At 38.3% G+C, this 24,862-nt stretch overlaps 1 protein-coding gene across 7 annotated transcripts in view; it reads left to right on the top strand.

The window, feature by feature from the left end:
- Positions 1-11,110: 11,110 nt before the first annotated feature.
- adgrl2b.1 (adhesion G protein-coupled receptor L2b, tandem duplicate 1) overlaps positions 11,111-24,862 on the top strand; it is a 122,908-nt gene continuing 109,156 nt past the window's right edge. For 2 of the 7 annotated variants that reach the window (XM_077242123.1, XM_077242120.1), the window contains exons 1-2: positions 11,191-11,682; positions 15,226-15,308. The gene's annotated coding sequence lies outside the window, so the exon portion shown is untranslated. Of the gene's footprint in view, positions 11,683-15,225; positions 15,309-24,862 lie in introns of all 7 variants that reach the window. The other 5 variants (XM_077242119.1, XM_077242124.1, XM_077242121.1 and 2 more) reach the window with 3 other exon arrangements.

The following is a 24,862-nucleotide window of genomic DNA, read 5'->3' as shown; positions in this document are numbered from 1 at the left end:
TTAAAATATCTATATTAGCCAAATACACAGACATTTTATGGGTTTCCATGTAGCATTCTTAACACTTGTAAGTACAAGAATAAAGTTCAGCATAAGTGTGGTGAGCAGGACGAGCAGGACGATTAAAGATGAACGACACCTTTGAGACGCACCGGTCCCGTATCTCTCACGTCCCTCGAACTCGTCCTGCTCGCCACAATAAGCCTATACTATTTAAATACCAATAAAGTGGGGTCTATATTTTTGATCAGTTTTATTTTGATAAACATGACACAATATACATAAAGAAAGTTTTTAATGCTATTAAATGCTATACAAAACATAAATCATCCTGAATCCGGCCAATCGTGAAACAGCTCGTCATCTGAGCTCGAACAGCCGCTCTGGAGAATCGCCACAGAATGAGCCAGCCGACTGCTCTCAAATCGCTCAGGTCCCCAAAAAAGAGTACAAAGACAGGCATAACACTAAATTATTTGGTAATTACCCGTCTTTCGAATATCTGGGTATTGTGTTAAAAGGTGTTCCACAAATTTTACTTATCATTATTTACAGGCCTCCAAAATACTCTCCAGTCTTTGCTGAGGACTTTACAGAACTGTTATCAACAATTTCCAATTTCCAAGAGTTTGACTGTTTTGCCATTGCTGGAGATTTTAACAGACTGACAAAAGTCACATTCCCAGAGAAATGCTCTCAGAGAGCAAGTGCAGTGAGTTTGCTTCCTTCTTCTCTGAGAAAATCAATAATATCAGAAAGGTGATCAGCTCATCCTTGAGTTGCGCTGGGGTCAGACAGATCAGACCACAACCTGAAAAAGTAGTCACTATGTCTGATTTCGAAGAAATTGATGGGAAAATTTTGGAAGAAACCGTACAGCAACTTAAAACATCAACCTGCGCTCTTGACACACTTCCCACATCTTTCTTCAAAAGTGTGTTTAACTGTTTAGAATCAGATCTCCTAGAAGTGGTAAATGCCTCACTTCTCTCTGGGAGTTTTCCAAACTCCCTGAAAATTGCAGTTGTCAAGCCCCTCCTGAAAAAGAGCAATCTGGATAAGACCATATTAAACAACTATAGACCGATCTCAAATCTTCCTTTCATAGGCAAGATCATTGAAAAAGTTGTCTTCAATCAGCTGAACAAATTCTTAAGCTCAAATGGACACTTTGACAATTTTCAATCTGGTTTCCGTCCGCATCACAGCACAGAGACAGCGCTCATAAAGATAATAAACGATATACGCTTAAATACTGATACAGGCAAATTATCAGTGCTGGTACTACTCGACCTCAGTGCTGCATTCGACACTGTCGATCACAACATGCTTCTTGACAGGCTGGAAAACTGGGTCGGGCTTTCTGGGGTAGTCCTAAAATGGTTCAGGTCATACTTAGGAGGGAGAGGTTATTATGTGAGTATAGGAGACCATAAGTCTGAGTGGACATCCATGACATGCGGAGTCCCTCAAGGCTCATTTCTTGCGCCACTCCTATTCAACCTGTACATGCTCCCAATGAGCCAAATAATGAGAAAGAACCAAATCGCTTACCACAGCTATGCAGATGACACACAAATCTACTTAGCCCTATCGCCTAACGATGACAGCCCCATTGACTCCCTGTGCCAATGCATTGATGAAGTAAACAATTGGATGTGTCAAAACTTTCTTGTTAAACAAAGAAAAGTCATTGCATTTGGAAACAAAGATGAAGTTCTCAAGGTGAATGCATACCTTCACTCTAGGGGTCAAACAACTAAAAATCAAGTCAGGAAACTTGGTGTGACTCTAGAGTCAGACCTTAGTTTCAGTAGTCATGTCAAAGCAATACCAAATCAGCATACTATCACCTGAAAAATATTGCAAGAATTAGATGCTTTGTTTCCAGTCAAGACTTAGAGAAACTTGTTCATGCTTTCATCACCAGCAGGGTGGATTATTGTAATGGTCTCCTCACTTGCCTTCCCAAAAACACCATAGGACAGTTGCAGCTCATACAGAACGCTGAGCAGAACCCGAAAATATGAACATATCACGCCAGTCCTCAGGTCTTTACACTGGCTGCCAGTTACATTTAGGATTGATTTTAAAGTATTATTACTGGTATATAAATCACTAAATGGCCTAGGACCTCAATACATTGCAGATATGCTCAGTGAATATAAACCCAACAGATCACTCAGATCATTAGGATCACATCAGCTAGAAACACCAAGGGTTCACTCTAAGCATGGCGAGTCTGCTTTTAGCTACTATGCCAGCCGCAGCTGGAACCAGCTTCCAGAAGAGATCAGATGTGCTCCTACAGTAGTGACATTCAAATCCAGACTCAAAACACATCTGTTTAGCTGTGCATTTACTGAATGAGCACTGTGCCACTGTTCATACTGTATTTAATTTAATTTAATTTTTTATTCAAAACTGTTTTAATTACTCTGATTTATTTTGATTATTTTAATTTCTTATGTAAAGCACTTTGAATTACCACTGTGTATGAAATGTGCTATATAAATAAACTTGCCTTGCCTAAACATAAATAAATATTGCCCCCATTTAAGGGCCAACCCTGACAGCCCAAAACACACAAAAACATAGAACAAATGTTCATTCGGGAGGTTGCGGTGGAAAGCATTAGGGGGAGGGATGGAGGGCCAGGAAATAAACCCACTTACAATCGATGAGCATAAGCAATTTGTCACAGAGCCAAAAATATTTTCAGTAGACAATGCCAAGGTTAGAAAGCTAGATTAGGAAACAAGCTAGAGCAGAGAAGAATTAAAAGAAAAGAAAGAAAATGACTTTCTCAAGTGAAAGTGCATTGGTTACTAGTCAAGTGATTAAGTGCTGGCAGAAAATGTGTCTTCAGCTTGATGGTTTTGTTGGTCTCAGCAGTTCAGGTGGAGGTTGGTAACTTATTCCACCAGAGAGGAGCAGAGAGGGTGAACGTTTTGGAGAGCAACTTTGTGCTTGCCTCCATTCATTCCCTGACAGGATTGAGGACCAGACGTGCTGCCGGATTGTGGATCTTCTGCAGAGGCTTGGTTGGAAGGCCTGCCAGTAGAGTATTACAGTAGTCGAGTCTTGAAATGACAAGAGCTTGGACAAGGAGTGGCTCGGCGTACTCTATTCCTGTTCCTGGAGATCTATCTACCTGCAGAGTTCAGATCCAACACACCTGTCTGTAATTATCAAGTGCTCCTGAAGATCTTCATTAGCTGGTTTGATCAGGGTTGGAGCTGAACTTTGCAGGAGGGTAGATCTCCAGGAACAAGATTGAGCACCCCTGACCAAATGTGGGTGGAAAAGCGCTTAGTCATCAAACACTGCCTCCAGGTTCCTTGGTGTTCCTATTGTAGATCCCAGGTTTGTAGTGAGTTTGTGTTTGACTGATGGGTTTGCAGGGATTACAAGAGCTCTGTCTTTTTTTTTTTTTTTTTGGCTGAGCTGTAGATGAGGCTCCTTCATCCAAGCTGAGATGTCTGAAAAGCAAGCAGAGATAAAAGCTGAGACATTAGCCACGTTTCCACCGTCAGGCCAGAAGCTCTGCAGCGCTTCACTAAAACCCACCCGTAACACACCTCTCTGGAACAACGTCACACAAACCCATCGTTACACCAACAAGTGCAAGATTGATCAGTAAACTAATCCGAAAGAAATCACAGGAAAATAGCGAGATTGCAAAACGAACATGATAAAAGCGGCAGTTTATTGACATTTTTGTTTAAAGATTTCAAACCCAAGCATCGATGTTTTCCACTAATAAATGATACATTGACCATAATACATTTATTTATGCCACAATTGAATTAAAAAAGTGGTATTTACAGATATTTCACAAAAGCCAGAGGACACACATACTTATTCAGTCTCGTCTGTTTCTGTTTATTTGTACTCAAAGGACAGTATGTTTAGGTCACATTTAGAAAGAACGATGATTTCTACAAATGGTCCACCAATAAAACGACCTGAGGAGCTTTAGCACTCTCTCCCAATACAGTTATATTTTCAGTCAGAGAAACAGAGGAAGCTGTCGATTTTATGACATGTGTGGAGCTAAATCTGGATAACAGACAGTCCAGTATAAAGAGACGAGACAAGACGAACTGACAGATAAAATAAAAACATGATTGTGATAGACAATATGATTTGTCTTGATTTATTAAAGCAGTCATATTTACCATGTTTACTATGGTAATGGTTAGCGTGCACAGTCTTTAGCATCGCATATAAATGTTTCTGCCTTATACGGTGATCACAATCCACATTGGATCACAAATAGAAGTTATATCAAACACTCGCTGCTGTCTGGAAGAGATTTTTGAGCTAAAATGATGTTAAAAGTCTTTAATGCTGATGTTAGCTGGTATATTGAATCACCCGTTGCTGCTGTCTTCCGACTCAGATAAACTCCTCCTCTGTTCATGACCACTCCTCAAGCCCCTGTTGGCATGGCTTTGGACCAAGGTATTCAGCGGGCCAGAAAACCCTGTCCGTTGGCCCCGAGGAAGCCCCAACGAGGCCCGATCAAACCCCGGAAGTGACAGTGGAAACGGAACTGGCACGCACTGGCACACTCACTTTTAGCCCGACACTGGGAACACAGCCATTGGGATCATCAGGTTGAAATGACAGGTAAAGCTGCATATCCTCTGCATAGTAGTGTTAGGAGAAGCCATGTGACTTTATTATCGTTCCCCGTGGAAATGGAGAAATAAAGAGGTCCGAGCACTGAACCCTGAGGCACCCCAGTGATTAGCTGATTTGACTCAGTCACCCCTCGTCTCCCTGAAACCTTGAAAGATCTGCCTGTGAGGTCAGACTGAAGCCCCGTACCTGTGATGACTTAGTCATGAAGCTTAGACAGGAGGATCTGCTGGGTTACAGCGTCAAAGGTAGCAGGCAGGTCTAGGAGAACGAGAACAAATGATCTGGAGTTTGCTCTTGCCAGCAGAAGAGATTCAGCAAGAGACAGCAGGGCGGTCATTCTGTCAGAATGACAGAAGAGAGTTGATTGAGCGCAACTCTTTCAAGAGTTTTTGACAGAATGATGAAGAGAGGCTGGTCTGTAGTTTTCAACTGCTATACATATCAAAGAAGTCGAGCTGTACTGTATACTTACAGAAGCTGTATTTAAGTAATTGTATGTAATGCAATAATAGATCTGAACACAAAGAAGAGGATTCTGTCATTGTAGCGGATCAAGATATTCTCACTGTAGATACATTTTAGTTAAATTGTCTTGACAAGGTATGAGTATTTACCCAGTTTTTTTGTTCACATTTGTTGCCTTTGGCTTGCTCAGTTGGGGATATTCAAATTAATTAACCAATCATACCATTGATTAGCTCTACCAAACTTGGATGTCTTTTTTTTCCAGTAATAAACAAACATTGCTAAGTTGTTTTGATTGATACTGTGAAGCAGCTTTGATACAATCTGTATTGTGAAAAGCGCTATATAAATATATTTGACTTGACTTGACTTGACATTCACACATTAATTGTACTTTCATTTAATTGATCTCTGAAAATGTCTGGGATATTTGGTCATGTTTGTCCTTAGTTTCACTCTCATGGACTTTTAGTTTGTATTCATTGGTTCCTGTGTTCCAGTTTTCCGCTTATTGGTTGTCGTCATGGTTGCTAATATGATTTATCATTTGTTTCAGCTGTGTTCACCCCATTACCATCAGTATTTATATCACTGTTTTAGTTCGCAGTTGTCTGGTCTATGTTACGTTAGAGCTTGTGTTTCTTCTGTTCCCTGCATTTGGATGCATCTCTGAAGCTTATTAAAGCACATTCATCTTCGGGTTCCCTGTTTTCAACCCTTGCTGGCAGAAAAAAAGTACATGCATTTCACATTTCGTTGCTGATTCATTTTGCTGATCAAGTATTTTGCATTTTATGCTAATATATTATCAGGGCATATAGCAAAATTGAAAAGGAAAAAACTTGTAACACTTTACAGTACAGTTACATTGTAATGATTCTACTGGAGGCAAGCTTGACTAACACAAATGCAGTATATATTTAACTGCAGTGTACAAAATAAATAAAGATATGACAAACTAAAACTCACGGAACAGTGGTCACAAGAACAAAGCTAGACAAGAGACAATAGGTGTGTTGGACATCGGCTGCGGCTGGATGTAACCGATCGGAGATTTCGGAGTTGTCGAGTGCAGACGGGGAGGAGCTGAAAACGGAGACGTGAAGTCGGACACTTTCTGGTTCCCGTAGTGACGCTCACGTGGTGTTTGCATACTTTACCACCGCTGAAGTGAAATAAATGCAATATTTGTCAAATACATAGACTTTTCAGAGACATTTTCATTCAATACTTTATGTACTGCTGCTTAAACGTCTGTTTGTTCAAGAATAAAGTTTAACTTTTCTATATCAATGAAGTGGGGTCTACATTTTTTATCAGTTTTATTTGGATAAACATGACACAATATAACATTGTGACTATATGAAAAGAGATTGTACTGTTATAAAAACAGATTTGTGAGCATTAGTGGAACTGAAGGTGTTCGAATGGTTCGAATAAACACGAAACACACGTGATAGTTGCTGTCATGCAGTGAATCTGGCCAATCGTGAAACAGCTGTGTCGTCATCAGAGTTCGGGTAGTCTCATCCTCAGATGTCACGCTCACGAACCGTTGGCTGAACGTCTGATGCATACGGCACACTGGAAACACTTCAGGAGTTTTGATGTCACAACCACTAGTCCTGCTGGTCTCCCAAATAACCCACGACGGTCGATCTCCCCCGAATACTGACTGGTTCCCGAACTACAGTTCCCACCATGCTTCACTCTTTCACTGATTCCATCCCCACCTGTGGACAATGATCATTCACACAGCTGCATCTCATCCCCAGCCCTATATAACTCATGCTCACAGCTCGCTCTGTGCGAAGTCTTGTTTCACCCTGTGTACATTTCTGAGCGTTTCCCTGACTGTTATTCTGCCCGTGTTTACAACCCTGCTGTATCTCGCCTCCGATTGATTGCTGCCTGCCTATTGACCCCCTGCCTGTTTCCTGCATCTCGTCTTGTCTGCTGCCTGCCCTGATCTTCTGCCTGGTTACCTTTACGCTGTCGTCTGCCCTGCTCCACTGTTCTCGCTGGTACTGACCCTTGCCTGTCGACCTTGTTTAATCTGAATAAACCGTTTGCAAATGGATCTGACTGTGTCTGATGAATCGCAACATTTGAAGTCGCGATCTGATTGGTTGAATTTTACAGGATGTCCGGGAGATGTGTGTGTCGCGTTCTTTATCAGTCCGCCTGGAAACAAATGCCGTGACGCCAAAACCCCTCGTGGAAGAAGAAAGCCGTTGTGTTTACAACCGTGACAATAAACGCTTACCAGGATCAACTAAACGCTGGATTTTCAAAAGTGTGTGAAGTTTGCTGCTTCATTGTTGCAGTAAACTCGCACAACGTCCTTGAATGAATAATTTATTAGATGCACGCCGGTCTGTTATTGTAGGGACATCGACATTATATCGTCACGCCCCTAAACATGACGCGGAACAAAGCGAACTGTGATTGGTTGCGTTATATGTCAGTCAAACGTGCTATTGGACGATCCTTGACCAAGAAAAGCTGCGATGGAGTCCAGACCTTCTGCCGTCAGTCTGAAGCGAGTCTAAACATAGCGATCCTAGATTTCGTGAGCCGCTCTGGAGAATCTGCTGGCTGAGTCCTCCGGCTTCTCTCGAATCACTCTCGCGCTACTTTGGTGGCATACGTCACAGTCACGTGGCGTCGGCACTGTATCAAGTCGAACAAAATTATTACCAGCAAGTCAGCCACCGATCGGTCTGCGCAGAGCATGAAGTCGAGCGAGGCTAATGGTAACATGAGGGCTATACACGAAGACTGATGACTTAACTAGACACACCTGTGAACAATCAAGACAACCAATGAACCAATGACAACATAACACGTGAGACTTGAGAAGCATATGCTAAGTATACTTGCAGCCAGACTTATTCAGGATACATCAAGTGTGTTAATGATTAGTTAACTTGAAGTGTGCTATTTCGGAACAACTGATTTTGTACAAAGTGCATTTCAATTGTAATTAAATTGTAGTAAAGCATAACTTTAAGTGTATTTAGTTTACTTTTGTGTTTAATTGGAACAACTTCAAGTATACTCAGTATACTTTAGGTATATGCCTGTGTAGGGAGTCTAGGGACTAATGACATGCTTGATTTGTGATACTACAGTGTACTTTATTTGTGTTACAAGTACATTACAAATTCATTACGATTGTCTTCGAAACATACAAGCAAATATAAGTGTATATTTGAGTAAAAAGTAAATGTTCAGCTCAGAAATACCTTTGGCTTATTCCAAATACTATAAATTGCAAACTTTGTCTTCAATAACAAATGCATATTAATAAACAAATATTACTTAGCTATACTTTGTACAATATACTATTGTATACTATAATGTGTTTTGAAAGTATACTTTCAATGCATTGATCGTTTTTTCTGCACACAGTTAAAAATATACCTAAAATATATTTTTAAGTAAAGTGCAAATAAATACACAGAATTTTCACTTCTAGTTTATTTTTCTTAAATGTATTTTTGTTTAGAAATTATACTAAAGTACAATTACTTTAAAGTGTGTTAAAAGTTGTATTGTGAAGGTAACAGCATGATGCTGATATAATATATTTAAAGATAGTACACTTTTTTTGTTAGTATATTTGCAATGTACTATTGAAAAAGGGAACATATTTCAAATACAATACTTTTTTCACTAGTGAAACCATGAACAACAGACATGACATACATTTGTTAACACATCTAACAATGAAAAATACTTCTAAAGCATGTACAAATCTGATTTACTTATAGACAAATAAAATGTACTTCTAGATTTTTAAAACAAATTATTCCATAATTATATTTTAAAGTTGTATCTGTTCATATTATTTAATGGATCTGAGCAAACATGAACTTAATAGTGAACTGTTGTATTTTTATTAACTAATGTTTAAAAAAAAATGTATACATGTAATTGTAACTATAAAAAAGTATTGCTCATTGTTAGTTAATGAATAAACTAAAGTCAACTAATATGAACTTATTATAAAGTGTTACCAATATTTTTTTCAAATGAATAAAATAAATAGTTTTATGATAAATAGTTTATAATAAATTAATAGATTCATATACCTTGCAAATAAAATAAGAGTTTGCTTTACACACATTACACAAGAAAACTGTAAAAACACACTCTTGTTTGTTTGATCTCTTGCTTAAACATTTTCTGTACACCTGTTTTCATTTTTTCTGTTATTCCTTATTATGTAAAATTATGCCAATTAATATACAATCCACCTTGTGAGTCTGACCCAGATTCATAGCGTTCCCTTGTGTGCTTCCTTTCCTTTTTTAAAATATTATTAATATTGATGACACATATAAGAGATCCTATGACCCACGTTCTTGTTCTTGGGATGAAAAAGAAAGATGGAAATTAATATTTTTTCTGAAACTTTTTTTTTCTCACAAACTCACAAAGCTTTCTCTGAACTACAGTCCTCAAACTGAAAACGGCTGTATTTGTTGTTGTCTGAGCAGGAATCCCAATGCCCAAACTCAGTCTGATATGTTTGAAAGCAGCGTCTAGGCTATTGTTGCAGCACAGATCGTGTTGGTTCCTGCTGAAGAGGTATTACTGCGGGGAGACACTACCGGGAACAAATGGCTGGACAAACATTTTTTTGTTGGCTGAAGTGTTGAGATGACAGCATGGGGCTCGAGTTACCACAGGGTAATGTCTGCCTAATTCACTCACTCTCCACTTCCTGCTGATCGGACTCTTCTCTAAACCTCATTCATTTTCCCTAAATGTCCTCCTTTATCTAAGAGAAATCATGCAGCTCGTTTTCATGCTTCAATCCAAAGGACTGTGGGATCAAACATGCATGTGCAATAACTGGAATGGCCAAATGGTTTGTGCATAACAACTGCTGTCCTCAACTTTTATTTATGAAGCGCTTTCAAACCCATTAGAGTGGACCAAAGTGCTGTCCATAAAAAGCATACAAATCTAACAATCATACAAACACAAAATAACAACAAAATCATAACACCAGGAAAATCATACAACCAATAACTCACAATTCTCAGACCAAATCAAACGCAGAAAGCCTACTATAGAAACCACAGTTAAAACCACGGATGTAAGCTACACTGTAAAATGTGGAAATATGCAGTTATTTTTTAAAGAGCTTTTATAAATAATATAACCCTAAAATAGTCTAACCCTTAAAATTATTTAGTCATATTAAACAAAAAAATACTTTGACTCAAGTTCATTTAGATGTGATTCCTGAGCCTTTAGGTGACAACCTAGCAGACAAAAATATATTCTAAGATTATTTGTTATAACGTTCCCATTAAGTTATTAAAACGTTGATTGTTCTCTGAACATTCAAAACAGACAGTTTAAAAAAAAGATATGTAAAACCTTTTTTTCTTGGTAATAAGAACGTTAAAGAAACATTCCGTTCTATTATTCTTCAATCACTATTGGAACGTTACTTTTGAATTTTCTCTGAACGATCTGAAACAAGAAACATTTAAACATGTTACAAATCTAAATGTTTCAGAAAAAAGCTCAATTAACAATTTATACATCACGTTTTTGTGCTAACGTTTTGAGAGAATTATTATTAATATTATTATAACGTTCCATTAATGTAACTGGAAGATCGTTTGTTCATAACCATGTTGGCATAGTATGGCATGAAAAAACAGCCTACACAACTGTAAGGACTGTAATAGTTCTAGTGAAAATACATGAAAATAAAAAAGTTATCATTCTCATGATTGATGATTCAGTACTTGGTGTAGTCACTACAGTTGGTAAAATAATTTTAAAGCGATTACACAATTGTAGTATGCTTAATAATGGTTTGTAATCACGTATGTTAATGTAGGCCTGGTGTTGCCTTTAGTGCTCACACAGAATTGAGGATAATATTAAACTAAAGTGTAGAATGAGCAGTGTGTGAGAGGAAGTCAGGTTTTATTCCACCAGAGCAGTGTGTAGGCAGTGTTTGAACAGTTGTTGAGAAGACAGACTTCCGTGAGGTTTATGGCTCCGCTCCGTGTGAATGTGAACGCGTTCCAGCGCGTGTTTTCCGGCGCGCCTCTGCAGTGAGACACGCAACCGCGCGCTCGCGTCTGAGCTCCCGGACCGAGACTCACTTTACGCAGTCCGAAACCAGTGGAATCTCCTTAAGTTTAGAAAAAACACACTCTTGCGACTGAGTGTGCGGCAGGACCCGTCCCGGTTTGCAAACGCGGGGTTATAGGTAAACCTATCGGGCCACCTCGACGACGCACAGGCGCATGGCTTTGATTTAGGGGATTCATCTCGCTCTCCCCTAAACCGAGTGTTGCATGGAGCGGGACAACTACCGGCGGCCGAGAGCGACGAAATGCGCCTTTTAAACGAGAACTCGGGGTTCGTGTTCCTCACCAGTCCGTGTTCGTAGAGGCCTAATGGGTTTATGTGGAGCGCGCGGACCCGAGCTCTACCTGCGCGAGGAGAGTCTTTGTGCGCTGGTCTAGAGGTGACTTATAAACCCTCGCTTTATCGGCCGACAAGGACTGTTCCTCAATCAATCAATCTGTGAGTATAAATATAATATTTCCATTGTGCGCTCGCAGTGGGACTGAATCGCGTGGCTTTGATCATTCCCAGCGACTCCATTCGGGTCTTCTGGGACAGCGAGCATCTAAACTGCAGAGTGTGTGTGTGTGTGTGTGTGTGTGTGTTTAAAACAAACCATCAGCAGAATGAAGATCTGGATTAACACTTTTTAAAGATTGAATGAAGCATGCAGGGTCGGATAGTGATGTGCGCATTGTTTCAGTAGTGTTGATAACACGGCAGTTCATCTTGAAAAGAAAGGTTTTTTTTCTTTGGAAAGAACAGGATGGGGGCCAGATGTGAGGCTATACATCATGCTTATCTGTCCCAGAATTATCTCTATTGGAGAAATATAGCGACCTAGGGGCAAAACACTACGAGAGACAGAAAAGTTATTTCTCAAGCTATATATATATATAGCCAAAGCAACTTGAATAGATTTAGAAGCTTTAGTAAAATAAAAGGAATACGGTAGTAACTTTTTATTTAATGGAGTGGCTTATAATGGGTATAGTTTGGTAACACTTTACAATAAGTTCATTAGTTAACATTAGTTAATGTATTAATTAACAACGAGCAATACATTTGTAACAGTATTCAATGTTAGTCAATAAAAAGACAGTCGTTCATTGTTCATGTTAGTTCACAGTGCATTAACTAATGTTAACAAATACAACCTTTGAGTTTAAAAATGTATTAGTAAATGTTGAAATTAATAGTATCGAATACATGCTGTAGAAGAATTGTTCATTATTAGTTCATGTTAACTAAGGTAGTTAACTAATGAACCTTATTGTACAGTGTTACCAGTAGGTTATAGGGCTCATCCCGAAATATCCCATTCTTCATAGAATGGGAATGTGTTTACTTCAGTTGATTTCTGAAGGTCTCTACATTTAGATCATTTTACTGTATGCATTATTCAGCGTGTTATGAGCTGCACACGTCACAATAGCTCACCAAGAGCCTGTAATCTGTCATTTGAATAAGAAGTGCCATTCAAATAAACAGCAAACCGGTTGTCAAATTTGAATGTGTATTAGAAGCCGTTCACACTGGATTGGTTTCGACTGAGCACGGCGAAATAAAGTCTGAACGGGACACACGAGCACAAACAATCATATAAACAACTCATGTTGTCTAAATGAAACCCGTCCTCTTTAACCGATGTTCTACTAACATGAACAAACAATGAGCAATATATTTGCTACATTGTTTATTAATCTTAAAAAATCAGCTGTTCATTGTTTGTTCACGTTAGATCACTGTGCATCAACTAATGTTAACAAATACAACCTTTGATTTTAATAACGTATTAGTAAATGTTGAAATTAATATCAACTTAATAAATGCTATAGAAGAATTGTTCATTATTAGTTCATGTTAACTAAGGTATTTAACTAATGTTAACTAATGAACCTTATTGTAAAGTGTTACTGATAATTTAGTATGTGCACAACATAAAACCTACTGTTATAGAAAAAGGACAGATGAAGGCCTCATCCATGTGAAAACCCCTTAGTTTAGATATTAAATGTATGTATTATTAGTCATTGTTTAGTGCCGGTTCATTTGAATTCAGAGAGTGAACTCACATGGACAAATGCGCAGTTGAAGGAAGTGCCATCTCTGCTCACATCAACCGCCTGTGATTCCTGCGCTTCATTTCCAAGCCTGCATTTACATAACAAAGTGTTTGAGTCTCGACTGTGAAAAACTTGAGTCTCTCCACCATCCCCCTCCCCAAAGCTCACTCACGGTCGTGTTCAGGCGTTTATACTCCTGGACATTCACTCCCGCTCTCTTTTTCATCCTGCCTTTTGATTTCAGATAGTAAGATTCAGTTCAATTAGTTATTTTCCAATTTACCAAAAATAAAGAAATAAATCCCTAGCCAGAAAGGCTTGAGACTGTGTAGAGGATCCAGATCTTGATTGGCAGAATATTTAGGATTTTTTGACTCTGTAATGTTCTTAGAATGGCTTTAATTTTTAAGTTACGTCATTTTTAAGAAATGTTATTTAATTTTGATGGTTTGCTTTATTCTAGTGATGCACGATATATCTTCCACTATACCGGTATCGCCCGATATATGATCATTTTGAATGTTATCGTTATCGGACCGGTAATAATATTTGCTAAATCATTTTTAAAGCCAATAAATAATGTATTATTTCCTCCAGCTGAGACGCTTCAGATGCGCACTGTTCAACATGATGGATTTGAATTGCTTGAAATATGATTAGAATCTCTTCAAAAAAGGAAAATACAGTTCAGTGCAACACAAGTCTGTCATATAGGCTACACAAAATTATAATGAGAACATTATTATTGTGTGTTTGGGACATGGCTTTTAATGCTTCAGGCTTTTCTTTTTTTAATCAGGCTCTCAAAAATTATATAAAAATTTGGATTTAGATTTTTCGGCCAATATATCGGTTATCGGCTTTCAAATATAAAGAGTTATCGATATCGATATCGGTGCATCCCTACTTTATTCCCATGGCTGATTGTACCATAGTTTTCACCAGTATTGTCAAGTCACATTTATTTGTATTTTATAACACTTTTCTCAAAACACATGATGTTAATATCTTAATGCCCTAGAGCCGGGCGACGATACAAGCAATCAAGCTGGAGACCGTAGTTTCTGCAGTAAAACAGTGGTAACGTTCTACCATCCATTACTGGCGTCCTAAAAGAAAGACCAAAGTGTTGAAGACTTCTATTGAAGTCCTCCTGTAGTCAATAGTTTTACCCCTTAAAACTCATCTTTGATCACCAAAATTACATATTTGTTCCTTGAAAAAAAATTCATAATGCCTTAAAATATCGTGAATGTAACTCGACACCCTTGCCTCATTTAATATGCGTGGTTCTATGAATATGCAAATGAGCCCCGCCTCCACTCAGCTCAAAAATCCACTAGTTGACGATCACACGTTGATCTGATTGGTCAAGGTAGTTTGTGACGTCAGAAACACCAGCGATTTCAAAGTGTGTTTTTGAGACTGTCTTTGGTTCATTGCAGTTTTAAGCAGAAAATACTCAGCAATGCTGTCGACTTATGAATTTACACACATGGTTCATGGCTAAGTGTGATTCTACGGAGATAACGGTGATCTGATGTATACACACCACTTTGATAACACCTGAATGATTCCCTCTCAGCACTTCATTGTAACGATCAGGCTATTGATTGGATCGTGATCGTGATCATCCTCTGTTACACACAGCGAGTTGTGGCACATATTGAATGCAGTTTCACACTTTACATTAGACTGATGGTGTGAAACGGTTTGCTTGGCAAACAATGCTGTTGTCAGTCTTTAGTCTTCAACACATCCCAAAGTGTGAGTCCCCGCGGCTTGTGGTCCGTCTCCCGATCCCGTCCCGTCTCCCACTTCTTGCCAGGTTCTCCGCACTGCCCTGTCGAATTAAAGCTGAAGAATGCATGCATGTATGTGAACATGAAGACAGCATTCACATATATCACATTACACCTCTGCTTTCTTTTACCAGTATTTACTGACTCCATCCACCAAAAGACTTTGTCTGTCGAAAGCAATAATGGCTCAAGAACTCGGGCTGAAAGGCAGGAGGAGGTTAGTGCTCGAGTTTATGGAAAGAATGGTATGGATCTGTGTGTGTGTGTGTGTGTGCAATGAGGAGTGAAGCATCTGGAAAAGTTCAATAATGTTTTGTACAGTGGGAGAATTCAGTTGTTGCTCGGACTACTTCATGCATAAGGAATGTTGATTATTATTTAACGTTTCTCATATTTAACAGCAGAATGAAAGTCATAGATGGGTTTAATCTATGAATTGACAAATGTGTGATTTCCTCACCTGCCACTTGCATATGTTTCGTCAACTTTTGATGTCCAAATGAATATTTTCCTTTGAATCTGTTTCACTCCATAAAGTGGATGAATGGAGATCGATGTCTGTAGTTTGCTAATGTCCCACAGAAATGATCTGGATTACTCAAGTTCTTGGCATATCTCATTTCTGCTGTCCTAGAAACTCTGGTCTTTCTTGTGTTAGACTTCCTGGTGCATGTCACACAAGAATCATTTTAAAATGTGTTTTTATGGTTCGTTACTGCACACACACACACACACCGTTACACTAAACACACAGCTGCTACATTAGTAACACATAATCTAAAACTTTTCTCTTTACTAAAATGAAGTTAAATCATGTGACAAATGCAGTAACATTATATGAAGAAATCCTGAACGTCGTGCATTCGTCTTGCAGGACAGATGTATATTATGTAAATGATAAAACAAACAGAAATGTGGAGATAACCTAAAGAAAGCTTACAAGTTTGTCAAATTTAGATTGCAATTTAATGCTCTTTTCTTAATTTACAGAAATATAACTATCATGGTTTAAGCAGAGTTTTAATTTATAACGTTTTCAGGTACAGAAATAAAAAATGTAATATTTTCAAATCAACTGACGTTTTTTGTTTTGTTTTTTACATTATAGAGAAGATCCAGAAAACTACATTCATACATCTCATATTAATATTGCTAAATAATCAAAGACCGCATGAAAAGTTACCAGTACAGTAGATTTTGCATGATTTAATTTTATGAGCTTAAATTATTATCTAGACAAACAATGTTTTTTGTTGTTTTATATTTAAGCTCCAAAGCAAATGCATTGTGAATGTGGTGGAAATATTTTCCATGCTTTCACAAATCTTATTTTGCTCATGCAAATGGTTTTTAGCCATTATTTTATTTTCATACAAAAGGAAAATTAAAAGCTATTGATAATCTTACAACTTTTTTTCCAATTTTGTTTGTGTACAAACAACAAAGGCCATTATATTATATATTTAGCCACTCATTACACACCGTTACTGGTGTGTGTGGATGTTCTGTACCCGCCGCAACATTAGAGATGTGTGTGTGTGTGTGTCAGTGTGTGTGTGTTTGCAATCCGTTGCGAGCAGTCTTCAGAAACCTCAGAACAGAATGAAACCGCTATAATCTCCCGATAATCATCTTTAATCTCTTTTATTATGAATACAGTGAAATAAACATGGATTTTTTCACTTTTCTATGTCTGTGAAGGTGTCAGTCAAGTCAATTTGATTTATTATAGAGCTTTTTGCAATACACAAAGCAGCTTTACAGAAAATCATGATGCTGATGTTTATAATATCTTAATCCCTTCATGCTTTATAGTCATATTTCGCAGATTAGAGCTGGGCGATACTATAGTTTACATTTTGCAGCGATACAATCATGCAGTTGAGATTTGCTATAATAAATCACCCTACACGAGTAGGTATTTATGATTTTTATGTGTTGATCTAGATAAAATTGGGCACTCTAAAAAATGCTGGGTTGTTTTAACCCAACTTTGGGTCAAATATGGACAAACCCAAACGTTGGGTTAAAAATTTATTGTAAAAATACAACCAAACGGCTGGGTTTGTCCATATTTGAGCCAAAGTTGGGTTGAAACAACCCATTAGTTATATGTACAGCTTTATATAAAGAGTCTGCATTAATATAGTTGCATTTTGCGATGATCTAAACAAAATTACACAGCTGAGATTTGCTCTATAATACTGCTTTACGTGAATATAGTATAAGTTGTGCTTAAAACGCTCTGCATTACAATACTGTCAGTATATGTTAACATTGTTCGCTTCACTGGTGCTAAAACAACTCTTTCTACAAACGTATGAAGACTAATAAATCATGTTGGTGAAAAGAGTTTGGGGAATTAAGTGTAAAACCAAGCTTTCAGTTTGTTGGGTAATGAACTGTAACCTCAGCTTTGTTCTCTTCTGTCGTCTTGAGTCCTGCACTAAGGCACACCTAGCATGAGCTGTACACGTTGGTCCTGTAATGGCAGGAGAGTGACGGATGGGTGGTTGTGTTATGTCCTCAGCGCTGTGTGTTGGTGCTGCTCGTCCAGTTGATGAATGTCTTCTATCAGGGGACTAGCATTGACCTGAGAGACCTCTCCAGCGGCCCCTGCCGCACTACACATGGCTACATTAGCATAGATAAAGACCTCTGGCTCTTCTGAGGATAGCGGCATAATGTATGTGTATACCTCTGTGGGAATGTCTAATTGATTTAAATTAAATGTATTTATTTTTAGCTGTGAGGATGCACACAGCAGCCGGTAACGCTACATCTGTTGAGTGTGTTTCAGTTAGGGCTGACGTGACTAGAAACTGTTCATTTAAGCCATCAGTCGACTAATGCATGTTTATCATCTTAATTACATCAGATGATTGAGTTTCGAGGCTGAGAAATAATGTTACATGTAATTTTGCTAACATTGTTCTACAGTATAGAAAAATACTGAACTAGAGCTGGATGATTTTAAATAAATTCAGAATCACAATTTATTTGTTTGTTAAATTGGGATCATGATTAAGGTTGGGTATCATTTGTATTTAAACAATTTCAATTCTGCTCATCGATTCCTAATTTCACTTCCAATAAGGTAAAAAAACAAACCAACTCCGATATCATTCGCATTTATGCTTAGTCTTTAGGGCTGTCACTTTTGATAAAAATCTAATTCGAACGGTTATCGAATATCAAGTAATGTATTCGAATATATTCAAATTTCTACGAGACCCCCCCCCCCCCAAAAAAAAAAAAAACACCGTAACGGAGATTCAATCACAAATTTATTAACAGTCTGACAGTTATAAACAGGACTCAGGCCTGTCTGAAAACGTTTTTTTTGACTTAATGTTTTAAACAGCAGGATATCAATTTAATCTATATAAAGTGCCACTAAGCTACATGGAAAAAACTGCATCGGAACAGCACGGCACAAACACTAACGTGACGGCTTAAACAGCAGGAGTAAGGCCTATAGCCTAGCCTCATTTCTTATTTCAATTCATTTCTTAATATTGTTTGCTAGAAACACCAATTTATCAACTTGATCTGGGTCAAGTGCGGCTCTCTTTTTATTGGCGATGTTCCCCGCGGTGGAGAACACGCGCTCAGATTTGCTCAGAAAACACACAGATTTGCGCGTCAATGTTGAGAGAAGTGGTATACGGTGTAGCTGTAGAACCCAAAATATTTCCAGACTCGACTTTTTAGATGAGTTGAGGTCGTAGTTCTCCGCTCGGGCTGTCGTTCTGTGCGTTATCTTCCATTTTCAAAACAGGGAGGCTATTATTCGCTTGATTTGGTCATGGGCTTACGCTACAATACGTTTAGAGCGCCCGCTCCTGGATGAGATGGCAAACAATAATAAAATAAAAAAAACGGTCTAATCATAGACTGTAAAAAATGCGCTAAACATGTCACTTTAAAAAACGGATAGTTTATTTATAGTTCGAATACGGATATTTCACGTCATGTTCGAATGCATATTCGAATATCGAATAAAAAGTGACAGCCCTATTAGTCTTATAGCAAAAGATTTCACTGTAGCTGAATATCATGAACACAAATCAACAGGCTGAAGAACACTTACACAACGAGCGTTTGCCTGTGGTTTAAAAATAACATAGAAACAACTAGACTAAATAATGTGAATTTCAAGCATTTTTAAAGACAAAAAACACTAAGAAACAAACAAATTAGTAAGGGTGTCATGATTTCCATTTTAAATCGAAAATCGATCGAAATTAATTCACAATCTCGAACTTCGAATTAAAAAATGGAATCGTCGATGCTGCCACGCCCCCATGTCACGTCCGGTCGGTGTGCCAAGCGGAAAAAAACACGCGTGTTGAAGTGCTGCGAGTCTATGGTCAACCACCTCTAACTTACCTACAGCCACTCAAAAGATAGCATGGCAACTGCAGATGCAGGAGACCCATCGACAGAACTTGAACCCCCTCCTCTTTCATTGAAGTCGTAGGTGTGGACGTTTTTTGGATTTCCAGTGAGTTATGTTGACAACGTTCTCGCTTCAAAAAAGCCACAGTTGGCAGACATCCCAAGTCTCGCGGAAGATCCGGGAGTCTCCCGCTTATTGATAGCGGCTCCCTGATGCACGCAAATTAGTTAAAATCTCCCGGAGCGCACGGCAGAGAGGGAGAGAGCGAGAATCCTCGCGTGTGTGCCTCATGAAGCGCATGTAAGACAGAGAGCATCCTGATTGGCCGATTTCGGCTTTAAAAAAAGTAAATGTAAAAATCGAGAATCGAATCGAACCGTGACCTTAGAATCGAAAATGTAATCGAATCGAGGATTTGGAGAATCATGACACCCCTACAAATTAGTAATCGCACAAATAGACACAACTGAACAAAGATACGACTGAAATAAGCAGTAAACAATAAATACAATTTTCAGGTATTCAGGTACTAATCACAAACTAATCAAATAAAAATAAAACATACATTACAAATATAGTTACAAAAAAGTTATTCAGTCAAGAACAGAGAGTGAATCTTCTCTTGTGTGATTAGTGTTATTATAGAGACAGCAGGAATATTAGGCTCCTGTCACTTTAAGAGCTGCACGGATCCGATACACTGATACACACGCGTTTTCTTTGTTTCTTTTGTGTCTACGAGGATGTTTTTGTGCGTATTTGTCCATTCAAGTGCAAATAGACGCGGAAGTCATATAGCGTTTTTTACAATACTGATCGTTTTACAGTGATAAGAAGAAAACCATGCAACGAAGTTTCGTCTGTACAGCAGATCTCAGTTCAGTGTCGCGCTCTTTACAGTATGAGAGACTTTCTGTGAGATCTGTGGATGTGTGCAGCTCAGAAAACAGTGCGTCTCACGCTTGAATTGTGGGCATTTTAATGTGACTTTAAACCAAGGAATCTGCACCCCGAGTGTCGGTCACGATGATCCGAGCGTCGGTCACGACGGTCATTTATTCCAGGTGTTCTCCTCATGGAAGACAGCACGCGTGTTAATGCAGGCCACATTATCTTATGACACTCTTCTGATGTGCTTCATGCCAAATGGTTATGAATCTTCATCATCTTTGTAATAATGGTTTTGAGAAGGACCTTTATGAAACCGCCTGACAGAAAAAGAAATAAAAACTGCATATGTGGCGTTAGTTTTAATCCCTCTACACAGATGTATATTTTTGCAGCGTTTGTGCCTGGTAATTATTGTTCTCTGCATTTTTTGTTTTCATTGTGCTTTGAATTCTTTCTTTTTTTAAATCCAATATTTTCCAGCCACAGATGCGGAAAGCCACATGGCTGTGGTGTTTGATTCTCTTGATTGCCTCTGATTTTGCCTGTCCTGCTATAGATGCGCTGCTGAAGCGAGTGTGTTGATCAGCAGAAGACATGATCGCTGATTATTACTCAGGGTTTTAATTATGGAAATCATCAGCTCCCAAGAATGCTCAAAGCTAATGGTGCAAATCATAAAAATGGAGTATCGAATATTGTTGCACTACAAGATGTTTAACGCTTGAGATTGCTTGTGGTTGAAACCTTTAACATACACTTGTAATTAAATTGGATTTGAGAAGTCATTTCTGCATTATTATCGCAGACAACACATTTTATTTTATTTTGGCTCAAGAGGATTATAAATTGTGTTTATAAATGTCTTTTTGAGCATCAATCTGGCAGTGTTGTGCGCGAGCTGTGAAAAACACAAATTATTATTATTATTTTTTGCTTTATACAACCAATAAAATAAATACTTTATATCAAAAAATCCATTTTTATCACATGATACTAACAAAATAGTGTCTTTGATCAAAGTTGAACTTTTCAGACGGTAGCAACTGTTCATCATAAATGCCTCAGCAACTGAATCAGCTCCGTGAAATTATAATAACATTTATTTTTTTATGGATTTTGCTGTGAAACAAATTTCCCTCATGCTTTCTGTTTCAAATAATATATAGTACCGTATGTGGACCTTTAGGGTCACAACTCTTACTTGCTTTTACAGTCGAGGAGTATTTCTCATTTTGGTGTATTGGATCTTATGGAACAAAAATAACACAATCATGGCTTTTTTTACCGGACCGTTCCAACATAAGACTGTGTTAAACATCTCTCCGCAAGGCTTTTTGGTGTCGTTGTTGTCACTATGGTGGATTTTCTTGAAAATGTAGGCTGTGCACTTCATCACTGCCAACTATTTAGCATGTAATGTTCTGTTAATGAAATGTTGTAGTTGTTCACAGTAACCTGTTTTTTTCCTCCATAAAGTACATCCTCAGCTTGCATTGCTCTAGCTGAAAAAGCTCTTAAATAGGCGCAGTAGTAAAACAGGTAAAACACGTCATTTTAATTGCGTTGCAAGTGACTTGGTCTCATAGACGTTCCTCTAGTGTAGTTAGAAGGTTTGGGGATGATTTAAACGCTCATGGGTTTCTTAGGAAAGAAAGGACTGCTACACTAATATATGAATCTCTAGTTTCAAGCAGGCTAAAGATGAATTGTGCTGATCGCTTCCTCTTTTGGTCTGTTTTCCCAGAACGATCCTGCATATAAGGTTGGTCATAATGCTCGGTCACAGACTGTGCTAAGAACTAAATAGTAGATAATGCTAGTAATGACTGTGAATCATTGAATGATTAGTTTTTTGAGTGGGACCAGGCATGTTTTTCAGACGTGTTCTCCTTGCGGTAACTAAGGGACGGCACACGGACACAAGCAGGAATGATGTTCTGGGGGACAGGAGAGGGAAACGTGGAGGATCGGGCCAGAAACTGGATTAGATCCATCCAGCGGCCAGCAGACCCTTCTCTTTTGTTGTGTTATCAAAAAAGTTATACTTTCATTCTTTTTATATAAAATGCATGGATTCAATGCCAATGAAGCCGAAGCGACTGCATATTTATTATGTTTTCTTTGCGTTTGAGAACAGAGCATTGATAAAAGGTACATTTGAAAGAGTAGCGTCTTTATTATTCATGTGAAATGTAATGCATTAGCGCTTCTTCATTCTTCGATGTTAAGGTTTTTCACATCTTCATTTCATACCATGAGTTGGTATTTGAGCTTAATGAAAAAATTAGGGATGCACCGAAACCGAAAATGCTTATTTTAAATTAGCTTATTTTTGTACAATTGTATTAATATTAGATTATTCATATTTAATCACATTTTAATTAAATGAAATACCGCAGGGTTCGACAGAGTAAAACCTGAGCGCTGAACACATTTTCGGCTCATATTTTCGGCCGTTTTTCTATTTCGGCCAAAAAACGAAGATTGAATTTTCCACCCGATAATTTTCTGTGGCCCAAATTTCGGTGCATCCCTATATGATAATTTTTTGAGACTAAACGTCCACATAGATTCCCATGGCCTTAAGTAATTTTCATAAATGCACGTGAACACAATTGTGTATTTATCAGTTTCCTTTGGGAACTATAGGGCCATCATTAGTGGTGAAGTGCCTGTCACACGGCAAAACCCATTTTAGCATAATTTTGGTTTAAATTATTTTTATTTCAGTTTTATTTTATACTCCCCTGATGTAACTGAAGAGTGGACAATTGTAAAAAACATGGCTTAATACAGTTGAAAATAAATTCAGTGAGATCCATCAAGGACAGGGGGAGCCATGTAATGTAATGTAATGTAATGTAATGTAATGTATGAATGATGAACTGGGGCTCATGAATGGGACTGAATTTAAAGGACCACTGCAACAAGTGTCTAAACTGGACTGGTTCACGTCAGATCAGGGTTGAATGTGGCCTGTCTGGACTAATACTACGCTTAATACTTTAAAAAAATCAAATAATACGATTTAAAACCAAATGTTAAATCAGTAGTTTATGGACAAGCCATTAATCGGGCGTAGTCAACACTGCAACTGGTGTTCCTTCAGTCCCAGTCAAACCAGCCAATCAAGTGTGCAGGAGCCGTGAACAAACACCATCCACTCAAAGTGAACATGTGGCATAATTAGTTTAACTTTCAGTATAACATAATAATATAGCACACATTCCTCCACTCTGAGAATAATGAAACACTAACAGAGCACCTGTTGTGAAACTGCATCCACTCCAGATAATTGTTTTTTTAAATAATTGTGGTTTGTGAATTTAACATGACAGTTATTGGAGAAGCCCGTCAAAAAAGATAAGCAAAATGTTAATGTGCAAATTAACCAATGGCATTAGACGAACAGATTTAGGTGTGTTCAGTTTTTAGTAGCACACGTTAAATACGTTGACATTATTTACTCCCAGTTTAGATGCGAGTGAAACACGAGCCCTGTTATGACAGAACATTGTACAAAATTCATGTTTGAAAGAGCAAGTGGTGTCCAGAAATGAGAAATCCAGCTGGTGGTGTCTTTATTTAGCTGCGTTTGAGCTTAATTTTGGATGCAGCTTTACATCTCATTTGTGCCTAGCTTCACTTGCTATGCATGCATGTATGCATTCTTTATTTTCTCCCATCTTGGGCCTGGCAATTGAAAATAAATTAACATTCCAGCTCTTTTATGTTCTCCTTCTTTAAGCCTGTCGAGAATACTTGGAGGCGAACCCTGAGAGGTCAAGCGACACTCACTAGTTGTCAATCTTCCTGGTTGACCCGCCCATCCTTTTCTCTTTCTTTTCCATTCTTTTCTGTCCCGTTCATTCAGTTCCAGCCCGTCTTAGAAACCGGGACTCTTGGGCTTTCTTGGGACGGGAAGCTCTGGAATGAATGTCACATTCACAAACACAGCCATATTTGATCTGAAGTCCTCCTGCCTGCCACTTATTCATTTTAAGAGCATTTCTTTGATGAAAATGTCTTATTGATTGAATATGGAAAGTTAATCTAAATGGCTAATGGGACTGAACCCCAGTCCTAGATTCCTAGAAACATTGCATTTTCATGGTTTTGGTGACTCCAATGGTTTATTTTATCAGAAATTTCCAGCATAGTCGAATACAAGGTCAAATTATGATTCATAACATTGAATCCTGAGGTTTGTTTTGTTGGTTTGTCTGGTTTGATGTGCGGAAGTGAATTCCAGATCTCTCCTTCATGCTCAGAAAAAGGCTCAGTCAGGAGTGGCGTAAAGCTCTTCCAATGCTAATCGCTTAGGCTAATCCTTTTATTTCAAGTCAGGACATATCCAGTCCGAAATCTGCCAAACAAAGTGGTGTTTATGGGGATGATAACAGTTGGCTCCTGCGATTAAGCCTCCAGACACAAAGCGAGCATGTTTGTCAGCGGTGTGTGAGGGTTTGCACACACTG

The sequence above is a fragment of the Siphateles boraxobius genome, unplaced genomic scaffold (genome assembly GCF_051911475.1).
Source record: "Siphateles boraxobius isolate OS27281-9 unplaced genomic scaffold, OSU_SipBor_1 25, whole genome shotgun sequence".
Classification (NCBI taxonomy): Eukaryota; Metazoa; Chordata; class Actinopteri; order Cypriniformes; family Leuciscidae; genus Siphateles; species Siphateles boraxobius.
This window is presented reverse-complemented; position numbering and strand designations above follow the sequence as displayed.